The sequence below is a fragment of the Pelodiscus sinensis genome, chromosome 4 (genome assembly GCF_052426305.1).
Source record: "Pelodiscus sinensis isolate ZL-2025 chromosome 4, ASM5242630v1, whole genome shotgun sequence".
NCBI lineage: Eukaryota > Metazoa > Chordata > Testudines > Trionychidae > Pelodiscus > Pelodiscus sinensis.
Window position 1 is genome coordinate 93,128,465 of NC_143055.1, and position 14,028 is coordinate 93,142,492.

Genomic DNA, 14,028 nt, shown 5'->3' on the forward strand with positions numbered 1-14,028 from the left:
GATTTTTCCTGCATTTCAAGAGGTATTAGAATGTGGCCAAGCAAGTCAGTTGGCCCTCTCATTCAAATATGATGTGCAATTCAAAGGAAGTGAAATGTTCTTTGCTCTTCTCACAGGAACAGCACAACCTATGAAAGTGTGCAATGCTCAGGCTGAGCCCTATCACAGGTGGCAGTAAGTCCTACAGTGATTTTAGACCTCTTTCCTGTCAACTGCAGCTGTTATGATGCAAATGGGATGATAGATTGCTCTTCACATATGTAACTTGAAACTTTTGTAGATAATTAGAAGTACATACCATGATCTTGAAATGGATCTGGTAATAGCAATATAACAGAACTGGAGCCCTGCAAGAACACACCAACATGCTCTTTTTCTCTTTCCATATTCTTCACATACCCTTACTGTACATGCATCTTGTGGAAGGAACTGAGGTTCCTCTTTGTCTCCGCCCATTTTGCACATGATGTGTCACAATGTTCTGTCCTTACAATTAGAAGCACCAATTCAAAGAAGAGAGTGAGACCTGATTGTCATACTGTTTCTGGAAGTAGCTATTGCAAATTCCTCCTTGAGTTGTAGGGAATGACTTGGCTTTCCCACTACCTCCAGATTGTAGAGCCTGGCTGGACTGAACTCCTCAAGGGAAGCTTACTCACCTTGTGCAGTAACTGGAGTTCTTCAATAGTTGTCCTGATGGGTGCTCCACATTAGATGCACCAGCGCTGCTGCGCCCACGGTCCACAGATTCTTAGTAGCAATGCCCTTCTGGTTGGCTTTGCACACGGAACGCTGTCATGTCACAGTTGGAACTATCACCCCATGTGCACAGTCAACTGCCTCCTCAGTTCCTTCTCTGACCTGGACATAATTGGATCTGAAGCAGAGGGGAAGAGGGTGGGTGGTGGAGTACCCACGGGGAAAACTATCTCAAAGAACTCCACTTCCCTTCTTCTTCGAGGAGTGTCCCCGTGGGTGCTCCACCTTAGGTGACTACAAAGCAGCGTCTGTGCTTGGTGGGGGTGCTTCGGTTGTGCTAGCTCAGTAGCTGCGAGAACAGTTCACCCAAAGCACGTGCCTGTATCAGCAAATGCCTAAATTGCCTAATGTTGAGTGAATATGAGTGCTGAGGCCCATGCTGTGGCTTTGTATATGTTCTCAGTTGGTATCCTGTTAAGGAAGTTGTAACTGCCATTGCTCTCATAGATTGAGTGAGCCCTTATATTGGCAGGCGGTTCCTTGTGGAATATGTTGTAAGCTAGTCATATGCACCCCAGTATCCATTTTGGTAGTCTTTGTTTGGATATGGATAACCCTCTGATCTTTCCATAGATGACACAAAGGCTACGTCTAGACTACAGGGTTCTGTCGACAGAGCCATGTAAAATATTTTATTTGGCATAGGCAAAGAAGCGGGGATTTAAATAACCCCTGCTTCATTAAAATAAAAATGGCCACCATGCTGTGCCGACGATCAGCTGATCCAGCACAGCGCGGCAATCTAGACTGCCTTTGTTGACCGCTCTGGTATGCCTCGTGAAACGAGGTTTAACAGTCAACAAAGGCTTCCTTTGTTGACTGCCCCACATCTAGACTGCCGCGCTGTGCCGGATCAGGTGATTGTCGGCACAGCATTGCGGCCATTTTTATTTTAATGTAGCAGGGATTATTTAAATCCCCACTTCTTTGACTATGCCGAATAAACTATTTTACATGGTTCCGTCGACGGAGCCACGTAGTCTAGACGTAACCAAAGAGTTGTGTTGTAGATATAAGACTATCACCCTGCAGATATCTAGTGTGTGTAGTGCCCTTTCCCTGTCATCTTTGTGTAGTTTGGGGAAGGAGACAGGTAAGTATATTGGTTCATTGTAATTAAATGAGGTAAGTACTTGTAGCCAGACAGCCCCCCCATCTCAAACAATCTTGCTTGCCCTCTGAGATGTCTGTATACAGGGCAGAGAAGGAACAATAAGAAAATCAGCATAGCCATTAAGCTTTGATCTGCTTTGATGCGAGACCAGGATATGCGAGTTTCTCTGACTCTGAGTAACGATTAAGGAAATAAACTGAGCTCGAGGCTGCAAGAAGTGCCCGGCTGGCACCCATGTTGATTCGAACACACACAGTCCCTGGGAGAGGAATTTCCCACTGAGAAAAAGAATGTCCAGTACTTCCAATTTAATCCTCTCAAGTCTCTCTTACAAGTGTAAATTAAGCTCACAACTTCCTTGTAAGAACTGGTCTCACAAAAGACAGACCAGCACCATTTGGCATGACAGACAAGAAAGAGAAATACGTGACCCAATGGGTATAAAAGATGGGTCCAGCACACACTCACTTTGAGTGTCAATCTACCATTTACCTGCTGGTCGGGTTAGGTGTTTGACCTCCTGAGGTTCCATGGGGACGCCCACCTCGTATTTTCGTCTTTCCGAGGAATTGAGGGACCGATCCTGGCCTGACACACTGGGACCGAGTGACGCAGAAAGGGGTAAAAATTGTACCTGTATGTGTCCTTTTGTTTTAGTGCATGCATAGAATAGAGCTCTTGAAAGATTAAGCTGTCATTTGGTACCATTATTTTCTATTTTCTATCTTTATTTTCTTTGTAACCATTTTTTTAAGATTATATATATATACACACACACACACACACACACACATATATATATATATATTTGCCAGCAGTTAAGAAATAGAACAATAGCCATTGCAACCATATGATTTATAAGCTTCCTCAATAAACCTGTAACTGTTTAAGCTTTAACCTGACACCTTCAGTTGCTGTGACAGAGCCAAGCACAATTTAAAAGAACTTCAGCCAGTCATAAAGGGACAGTTATAGGAAGAGCTTGGGCGTTTGGATCTGTGTCAATCCCAGGTGACAGGGTCCACTGGGGCACTTCTCAGCCTTTCCTGGGCTGCCCGCTGCGAAGGAACTCTCCCCCCCCCCCTATGTTCTAGCAGCTAAAATCTGAAGTGTAAGAAGCTCTTCCTACACACTGGGGCGTCTGTTAGCCTGTTTGGCTACCCTCTGCAACGGGACCTCGGTCCTAGCAGTAAAGTCACGGACGTTAAACTCTCGGGGCTCCTTTCAGCCTTCTGGGCTGCCCGCTGCGACGAGACTTCGTGTCTTAGCAGCTAAAGACTTAGGAGACACACCCACACACACTGCCCTGACCGTCGGCTGACAGTACTTTAGGTAGGAGTTTAGGGTGTGTACATAATACTGCCTTGTCTTTCTGAAATACCAATTAGGGTAGTTGTGTCATGAGTGTACTTGTCTCCCCCACCCTTCTTGTGGTGATAATTGCCACCAGAAATGCCACCTTCATAGATAAGTGTAGAAGGGAGTTAAGTGGCCAGTCGCTCAAAGGACTTGCCCATGAGAGCCCTTAGGACTAAATTAAAGTCCCATGCAGGGACTGGGTCCTATCTTGGTGGAAGCATATTCTGTAGGCCTCGAAGGAATGTTTTGGTAGACGGGTGAGTGAAGGCCAAGTATCCCTGTATCGGTGGGTGCAATGCCGCTATGGCGGCAAGATGTACTCGGAGTGAGCTCAATGATAGTCCTATCTTGTGCAGGTGTAGTAGGTAGGCCAAAACGTCTGAGACCCCCAATTCTGTTGGGATGAGAGTGTGTTCTAAACACCCTAATGTAAAGCGATGCCATTTCTGACTGCATGTCTTTCTAATTGTAGGCCTGTGGCAGTTGATGAGGATTTGTTGTATCTTGTTTGGGTAATTGGGCTCTGACTGCATCAGCCAATCACGTGTAAAGGTGAAGTGTGTTCACTTCTGGTGGTGTGTCTGTCTGTCTTGTTGCGTCAACAGGGATTGAAATGGTGAAACAGTGCAGGGAGGTCGAGTGCTCATCCGCAGTAGGTAGGGGTACCAAACCTGTCTGGACCACTTCAGGGCTAGCAATATGACCTTCACTTTATCCTGTCTGATTTTTAGGATCACTAGTTGGATCATTGGGAGCAATGGAAGAGCGTACAGTAGCGGTGTTACCCACCTTATGCTGAATGCATCTCCCAACGACTGTGAGCCTGTGCCTGCGTGTGAGCAATAATACGGTCACTTCCTGGTTTTTTGGGTGGCAAATAAGTCTATCACAGCTCCCCATTTCTGAAATATATAGGGGAGAATTGTGGGGTCGAGCTCCCACTCGTGGTTGTGAGAGAAGTCTCTGCTGAGAGCGTCCGCCAGGACGTTGTCCTTGTCTGGGAGGTTGGTGGCTATCAGTGTTATGTTTCTCGGTATGCACCATTCCCAGAGCTTCATTGCTTCCATACATAACCAGTAAGATTATGCTCCCCCTTGTTGACTGATGTAGTACATCATCGTGGTGTTGTCCGTTACTATTTGTACCGTTTTGTTCTGCGCTACAGGCTGGAAGTAGGCACAAGCCTTGCGGGCTGCCCAGAGTTCGAGGAGGTTTATGTGTTTGTTTGCTTCATATATGTGTCGTCTGCCTCGTACCACTTGTTCTCCCAGGTAAGCTCCCCATTCTATCAGGGAGGAGTCTGTGGTTATTGTTCGTGTTGTGGGTGGCTGCTGAAAAGGTATCCTGCTGCACACATTGTGGTGTAGTCTCCACCATGTAAGTGTGGCCCTTCTTTTGTTTGGCATGGAGAGATGCCTGTTCAGGTGATGTGTGCGTGTTATGTATACTGTTCTTAGCCATGCCTGTACTACTGGTCTCATATGTAGTTGGGTATGTGGTACCACGAGTGTGACCACTGCCATGTGACCCAGTAGATGTAGACACTACCTTGGCGTTATAGTTGGATTGGCCTGTATTAGGGTCACTCACAAGCTCCTTGATTGCTGAGAACCTATGTTCTGGTAATCATGCCAAGACCTCATTGCAATCCAGGTGTACGCCTATGAAGTATGGTCTGTGTTGAGGTAAGGAGGCACTTTTCCCAGTTTATCTGTAAACCCAGGGATTGGAATAGTTTTGTGATGGTCTCTACTGCCTTTTGTGGGTTTTGTAGTGTGGAACTTCTTAGAAGGCACTCATCTGGGTACGGGGATATGGTTATGCCCCTCCTTCCTGAGGTGGGCTGCTACCCCTGCCAAAACCGTTGAAAAAAAATTGTTCATGTATTTTGTGAAGAGGGCAACATAATTTGCAATTCTTAGTGGAAGGCTGGGTGATGAGTATGCCTTTTGCCCATAAGATCCGGCCGTTTCCTGTCTTTGTTGTAAGGGATTGTACGCATGGCCTGCTGCTTGCCTCTGATTGATTGCCTCAACCACTGATGAGTTTAGCATGGAGTGTGAAAATAAGAAATCATCAGTTTTGAGACCACATGATCCTTGCAGTCCGAACTTTTGCACTTTGGTGAGATTGTTGTTGGCGTCTGCCATAAGATTTTGGCAAGATCCATGAATGCTCCAATTGTGGGGATTGCCAATTTGGTATAAGAAGGAGCATGCAGAATATTCATCAGCTTGTGCTGACTCTGACATATTTGACAGTGATCTCTTAGTGTGTCTGCTACGCGCTTAAAAGGTCCCGGAAGGGTTTTTAAACCATTCCCTACATTGGGTTGTGGGGGCATGGTTATGCCCTTGGGTGGGCAAGGATGGAGGGTGTATAGTTGATAGTGAGTCAATGTTTGTTCTACCCCTGAGATGTCCGCTTCTTCTCCATCCTCTGAGAAGGCAGAATGGTCAGGTGACAGAGTGGAGAGAACCTGAAGCTTGGCACCTATGGTAGTTGCAGCTGCTGAGGTTGTTGAATTGTGCATGTCACCCATGGGTCCCAGCACAGCAAGTTGGGGTGGTATAGGTGGTGGGAGCCATTAATGTTGTTGTCACTCATAAAGGTAGGCGCTGAAGCTGGTGTTGAAGAGGGACTAACTCCTGATGTATTTGGGGTGCCATCTGTCTCACATAGTGGCACCCTTGGTGCGGAAGTCACCATCAACTCCCCTATAGAGGTAAACTGAGGCAGCTGAGCTGGGGAAGCAGGACAAGCACCAGGGTATTTTTTGTGTCAGCACAGGAGTTGAAGCTTAAGCTGGTGCCTGGTGCTTCCTATGCACATTTGCGCCCTTAGCTAGTGCTGGCTTTTTAAATGCTTATATTGAAGTGCTCGGTGCCAACTCTGACAGTGCTCTTGCCCATGCTGCTGTCAGTGCCTCAGCTAGGGCCACTGTCAGCATGCGCTGCGGTGCCACTGTCAGCACTTTTGCTCTCACTGGTGCCGCTGACAGCGCTTTTGCCAGTGCCGGCACCGAGCTCCTGCCTCAGCTCCCTGCTCGGTTTTGGGGACGACAGTCATACCGTCTGTTTGGGGTCCTGGCTTTTGTGTTCACCAACCCCAGTCTCCATCTGTTTCTCTGATGCCTTAACTGCATCAGGTGTGGAGAGAGATTTGTTATTGCCAAGCGTTTCCTCAGCGGGGAGTCAGCCCACTGAGGAGTGGGACTGCCTCCTGGGCATTTGAGCCCTGTCTTGGTTGCTGGGGCTTAAGAGTGGTTGCCCTTTCAGCGTGAGCCTCCCCAGGGGACATGAGTTTGGGACCCAAGATCTTCATTTGTTCAGTGATGACTCTTGAATCTTGTCAATTTCATGTTAAGTTTCCTTATCACTTGGAGTTATGAAACTGCTGTGTATAGTCCACAGCTCCTGTGAAGCAGGGGAGAGTCCCAGTCTTTCATCTCTCAGTTCTTCCTTCTTTTTTTTTTCTTTTTTGGTAACGGCAGAGGAGAGGCTAAGTTTCCTTATCACTTGGAGTTATGAAACTGCTGTGTATAGTCCACAGCTCCTGTGAAGCAGGGGAGAGTCCCAGTCTTTCATCTCTCAGTTCTTCCTTCTTTTTTTTTTCTTTTTTGGTAACTGCAGAGGAGATACTAAGTAACTAACACTAGAACTACAGAGTAACCTAAAGAAACAATATAGCTAAGCTAATAGGTATGAGGGGAAAGAGAGCAACTGCTTTATGTGACCTAAGCCAGCGGCAGTCAGAGAACTGAGGAAGCAGTTGGCTGTGCATGCGGAGTGACAGTTCCAACTGTCATGTGCTAGCTCCTGGATAGGGCAAACAATAAGAGAGGCCTTAGTCTCCTAGGTGGAGCAGAGCATACATAAGTCTATAGCCAAGATCTCTAGCAGTAACCCCCATCCGTAGAGAAACCTAGGCCCATGCTACTCCAGAGTTCTGATCCAGGGCCATGTGAAGTCTGCAACTTTCCTGTTCAGGATTCAAGTACTAACTCCCAATGTATTCCCTGGGTCACTTCCTTCCTAACTTTAAGTCCATTACAGTCTTATCCTCTGTGGTACTAGCTTAGTGTTCCTATAAATCTCTACAGCTGGAAGGTTCTTCATAGCATAGAATGATTCCCTGCCTCAAATTGACAATTCTTCAGCAGCACACATGGGTGTCCGATATGTTAGGCAGGGGAAGGCTTTGCCTTCCCAAACCACCAGGTGTAGCTCCGCCCACACTCCATCTCCAGAATGCCTGCTGTACGCGTTCTAGGGACAGAATATTGCTTCCCTCAGTGACTACCCTTCCGGTGCTCTGGGGCTGGGGAGGCTGGGGCCATGCCGTGTGCCCTCTGTCCTCCTTGGGGCTGGAAAGGCTGGGCTGGATCGCATGCCCTCCTCTGGTACTGGAGAGGCTCGGTTCAGCTAAGTGCCCCCAGGCTCCTCGAGTGTATGCCCACCCACTCTCTCCCCTCCCCATGGTTGGGGAGGTGGAGCAGTGCACCACACATGCTCCCCGTTCCCATGGAGGAGCCTCAGCATAAGCAGCAGGACTGAAGGTGGAGAGCACACATTCCTCTGCCTCCTCCATCAGCCCAGACTGAGCCTCCTATCTGCTCCCTCCACCTGGAGCATGGGCAGCAGAGATGAGTGAGCATGACCTCTTGGGTCCAAAGTGACTAGCTAACCCCCCACTTGTCCAGTGTGAGGCCTCTTGTCAGAGTGTTCCATGGGTTTATATTTTGTGCTTTATTACCTATCCCTTTCCTAATGGTTCCTATCATTGGCTTATGGACTGCCACTGCATAAGAAATAGATTTTTTTTTTAAAGAACTCTACATGATGACTCCAAGATCTCTTTCTTGAATAGTTAACTGTCACGGGATGCAGTCATGGAAGACCCCTTGGGACTGTTTCCTGGTATGCTGATTATGCCACTGACACTCGCCTTCTTGCTCTCTAGAGCTCCTCACCACCCTGCCCTGCTGGGCCCGATTCTTTTATCTCCCAAGACAAGGCACAAAGCTGGGGTAACTGCCCTCCGAAGAGCAATGAAGACACTGAACCACTTCAGCTCTTGTAGTTCTAGGGCACAGCAACCCAGAAAATCAACCTCCAATAAAGATCAAAACTCCAAATATATCAGTTTCTCTCTGTGTAAGAATTTTACACAATGAAAGCTCATTCAAGCAAGTCCTCTTTATCAATGAAAGAAGGATGTATACACTGATTGTTCCCCCCAGGGAACAATTATTTACATGGGACTTGATGGCAAACAAGTGTATTTTTATTAAGTACAAACAGTTGGATTTAAATGGTTGCAAGTGAAAACAGACAGATCAAAGTAAGATACACAATTAAAATGAAAAGAAAATGCACAGCTAGTTCTGAAACACTAAAAATTATTGTAAACAGTTCCTTACTCTAAAAACTGTTCATATTTCAGGCAAGCCTTGAAGTCAAAGATGATCTTTTACTCTGACTTGGGCCTCCAGTTGTCATTGTTCTCCAGCCAGCTGAAGACAAAGGGAATGATAGCTTCCCATTGCTTAAATAGACTTTTTCTTGGGTGGGACTCTTTTGTTCAACATTCACCCTTCCATGAAAAATTACCTGATCAAACTGGTATCCTAGTACAAGGTGGTATGGTCACATGTCTTCCTAAGACCAAACACTGCTTACATTTAAAGGACAAGGCTGTTTACAAGTTATTAAGTTGATCACCGAGTTGTTAAGGCTCCACTGATGGCTCTCATTAGCACATTTAAAACTATAAAAAAAAATCTTATCCGTCATATCTAACTTTACATACAATGAATGATACATGCACCAAAAAGATATGCAGATCCAGCAGACTGTAACATTAAAATTGATACATTACATGAGGTATTTTGTCCAAAACATTTTCAAGTTATGTATATTTATATTCAGAAGCCACTAGTCAGGCAGTCTCTGGAGCCAGATGCTTCTTGGCAGCCCCAGGGACCATTTGCCAGGAGCCACTTGAGCAGTGACTAGTGCAGCTGGCCAAGGGGCCTCCCCAGCAGTAGCCACTATGACTGATTGCAGGGCCATGCAAACAGATAACTGTGGGGCTGCTCTAGAAATGGTGTACAGCCATTGCTTCCTACAGCTCCCATAGGCTGGGAAAAATAAACTGCAGTCACTGGGAGCAGCTTTACCTTTGGACACCTAGGTAAATAAGATATCTGGCAGCTCACCAGCAACATATTACATCCAACCTGTGGGGTGCTTACTGCCCACCCTTTCCCTTGGTTTCCTATCTTTTAACCAATTATTGATCCATGAGAGGATCTTCCCTCTTATCCCATGAGATGTGTGACACACTGAGAACGGAGTTGATGGAATGTGGTGGGGTGGGAGCAGAGAATCTGAGGAGGATGAGCAGGAAGCTCATGGTCAGGATATGTCTATGATGAAAATGATGCTGCAATGTCCCTTCCATGCCTCTATGACAAACATGGAGGGGGCAGTGCAGCTTCATCATCATAGGTATACCCTGAGGTTCAGAAAGTGACAAGGCCAAGCTGCCGGAGCATAATTTTTTGAGGTGCTGGACGGTAACTTCATCTTAGATTCCACATGTATAGCCTTGTAGGTAATAAGTCAGTTAGTTATAATGAATGTAAGTTATAGCATAAGGTTTGGATCAAACTTAAACACAATATGTAGGCCTCAGACAGGCCAAGCAGCTTTGTTAACTTAGCTCCAGCTCTGTCTGATGTTAGCATGTTGTGATGTTAAAGCAAAGGGATGGAATACTGTAATACATAGTGATGTTACTATTAGGTAAGGCCTTGTAATACAGTAAACTTCCGATAATCCGGCACCTTTGTGACCCAGGGGGTGCCGGATTATCAGATATGCCGGACTATCGGAAGGGGTGGCTATGAGGGGTCTGGAGTGGGGGGGGGGAATGCCACCCTAGACCCCTCATAGCCCCCCCTTCCGATAGTCCGGCTCTGCCTCAGGCGTCCCTGATTCAGCCGCTGCTGAAACTGACCAGCAGCGGCTGAATCGGAGACGCCTGGGGCAGAGCAGCTGGAGTGCTGCCGGGCTGGTCCGGTAGCGCCGACCCTTGCCGCGGCGGGACCAACCCGGCAGCACCCCAGCTGCTCTTGGGGACGCCTGGGGCAGAGCAGCTGGGGTGCTGCCGGGTTGGTCCTGCAGCGCCGCACCTCAGCTGCTCTGCCCCGGGCTTCCTGGAATCAGCCGCTGATCAGTTTCAGCAGCAGCTGACTTGGGGATGCCTGGGGCAGAGCAGCTGGGATGCTGCTGGGTTGGTCCACTAGCGCCGCACCTCAGCGCTGTGGGACCAACCTGGCAGCCCCCCAGCTGCTCTACCCCAGGCGTCCTGATTCAGCCGCTGCTGAAACTGACCAGCGGCTGACTCCAGGAAGCTCGGGGCAGAGCAGCTCTGCCTCGGGCTTCCTGTAGTCAGCTGCTGGTCAGTTTCAGCAGCGGCTGAATCGGGGATACCTAGGGTGCTGCCTGGTTGGTCCCGCAGCCCCAAGGGGCAGTACTAGGGGACTTACCCAGCAGCACTCCAGCTGCTCTGCCCCCGGCTTTCCTGATTCAGCCGCTGGTCAGTTTTAGCAGAGGCTGAATAGGGGAAGCTGGGGGCAGAGCAGCTCCAATGGTCCAGCTGCCCAGAGCACTTCTGGGTTCCTGATGGTGCCGGACCATCAGGAGTGCCGGACCGTCAGATGCCGGACCATCGGAGTTTTACTGTAGATAGAAATTTAATGTTGAAAGACTGTAACTTTGTTAAAGTGAGTAGAAGGACCCTTTGTTCTGTGCTGCAATTGTGTAAATGTATTGCTTGTGTGAATGAGAGAGAGAATGTTTTAGGAGAGATAGGTGAGAAGGCCACTGCATGCCCAAATGGTCAGAGGAGGGGGTGAAGACTGAGAAGCACCAAATAATTATCAACTAAGCTAAAGCACACTGAAGACACAAACTGGACCAACACAGACTGATGAACCCTGAAGTTAGTGGCAAGCACCCTTTGATAGGGAACCGATAACAACTTTCGCTGGAAGACTACTCCCCCGAGGGGTCTTCAGCACACTGATATCAGAAGACTGCGAGAACAACTGCCAGATTAATGTATGTTGCAGAAAGACTGATTAAGGCCTGACAAGGCAAAATGCATAGGCTCACATGGAAGAAAAATCCTACAAAGGATAGGGTGTCTTGTATGGTTCTTCGGGTTCTATCCTGCTATGACTTGGAGCATCAGTCCGGACTGACACGAACCCGGTCCTCCCTCATATTCAATTTATCTGGCCAATTAGCTGGGTCGAGCAACAGACTGGTGTGCGTGTGTCTCTCTCTCTGAATGCATATGGTTCTTCGTTATATTATCAATAAATGTGGCATGTTGCCTTATCCCCCTGAAAAAGATCCCGTGTGCTTCTTTTAAGCATAACACATGCCTGAGTGATGCTTCAGAATGCCGTGGCAGCATTACAACCCTGGGTAATAGATAAGTAACCAAAGAGGGATGCAGAGTCCTTGGATGATGCATTTATAATTTCCCCTACCTAGTGGGTAGCTGCTCTTTGATCAGCTGCTGTATTTACAGGATAGTCTTCATGGTCAACCCTGTATATTGCATGTTTCTAGCTTTGTTTATCAAGAACAGATCACTAGGGTGTGTGCATGCATACAGTGAGAAGTATCTCTGTTCCTGACCCAAAAGATACAAGTCCATTATAGTCCCCACCTATGCACTAGGGAGGTCAAGGAGTAGTGGACTATACAATTAACTAATAAGCCTAGGCTTATTGGTTAATCTTGTTGAGTTCTCACATTCCCCTCTCCTTGCCTCTGTATCAGAGACAGCAAGGGGGGAAGCAGAAGTCGGTTCAACCCTGCACCAGCTCTGGAGTTCTGCCTCTGGCCCACGCTTCTGCCTCTGATACAGAGGCAAAAAGGGAGGGCGGAAATTCAAGTAGTCAGCAAGATTAACCAATACATGTAGCCTTCTATCACAAGTAGCAGCGCCTGAGCTTCCCACGGACAGAGTAGCCTCTGTCCGTGCAAGCTTGGTTTGCGGCAACAGCCCATCTGCAGGAGGTCCCAGCTTTGTGACAGCCTCCTTGACCCTTCCCTCTTCCCCACCCCCACAGCAGCTTCTGTTCGCAGGAAGCTCGGACACTCCACAGATAGGGGCTGCTGCCACCCTGCACTGCTGCCTCTGATACAGAGACAGTAGCGCAGGGCGGCAGGCAGCCATCCATGGGGGAACTGGTTTTTAAACTGGCTCCCCTCGAGGAGCAGCTCCCACCTGCCACTCCATGCTGTTGCCTCTGTTGGAGAGACAGCAGCGTGAGGTGGCAGGGGGATCCCCAGGAGTGCAGCCGAGAGTGTAGTGGGCGTCAGCCCCACCCCTGGGGAGTATCAAATAGTAGTGTAACCACTAAGATTTCATTCAATTGCCAGGTATCTAACAACCCTACTATACACGTAACAAATACAGACCAGCAGGTTACTGAGACATGTCTTCAAATCAGCTTAAGCTGGAAAAAAAAGAATATCTAGTTAGTTATGCTAGCTTGGCTTCTATCTCTCTATTTTAAATCTGTCAAATGCAACTTGACCTTATCATAGCACTTTTTTTAAAAAAAAGTGCTAAAAGAAAAAGACAAACCTTTTCCCTCTGCTTAAGAACATTTGGTCTATATTGAAAAAGTTATATCCACTTGCAATATAGAAAAAAAACCTCGAGATCCTGTACCGACACGGCTATGCTCTCCTGTACAGGCATAGCTCTGTAAAAAGCAAACATGATTCTGGGATGCACTAACAGGAATGCTGTGAGCAAGACACGAGAAGTCGTTCTTCCCCTCTACTCTGCACTGAGTAGGCCTCAGATGGAGTATTGTGCACAGTTCTGGGCACCACATTTCAAGAAAGCGGTGGAGAAATTGGAGATGGTCCAGAGAAGAGCAACAAAAATTATTAAAGGTTTAGAAAATGTGATCTATGAGGGAAGGCTGAAGGAACTGGACTCGTCTAGTTTGGAAAAGAGAAGATTGAGAGGAAACATGATAGCAGTTTTCAGGTATCTAAAAGGGTGTCTAAGGGAGGAGGGGGAAAAATTGTTCTCCTTGGCCTCTGATGAGAGAGCAAGAAGCAATGGGCTTAAACTGCAGCAAGGAAGGTTTAGGTTGGACATTAGGAAACATTTCCTGTCAGGGTGATTAAACACTGGAATAAATTGCCTAGGGAGGTTGTAGAATCTCCATTACTGGAGATATTTAAGAACAGATTGGATAAACATCTATCAAGGATGATCTAGACTAGTGTTTCTCAACCAGTGGTACAAGTACCCTCAGGGGTACGCAAGAGAAGTCTGGGGGGTACATCAACACAACTGAAATTTGGAGAAAACTGAATTTTTGTTTTAAGTTTTACAGCGCTTTATTATATTTGTACTTTTTACATCCAAAAATTGTATTGCCCACCCGGCTATGATTAAGTTGTTTAAACAAATGTGTTGCAATGGTAGAAAAATTTTGTCTGAAAACTGTAGGTACTGGGGATATTTATAATTTTTTTAAAGGGTACTTTATAAAAAAAAAGATTAAGAAACACTGATCTAGACAGTGCTTGGTCCCGTTCTGAGGGCAGGGGATTGGATTTAATGATTTCTCGAGGTCCCTTCGAATTCTAGCATTCTATGATTCTATGGAAAAGTGTTCAGGGAAGTGGTTTTTCCTACACTCTTCCATCAGTGTAGGTTGTATCTTCACAGCAAGGCTTTGTTAT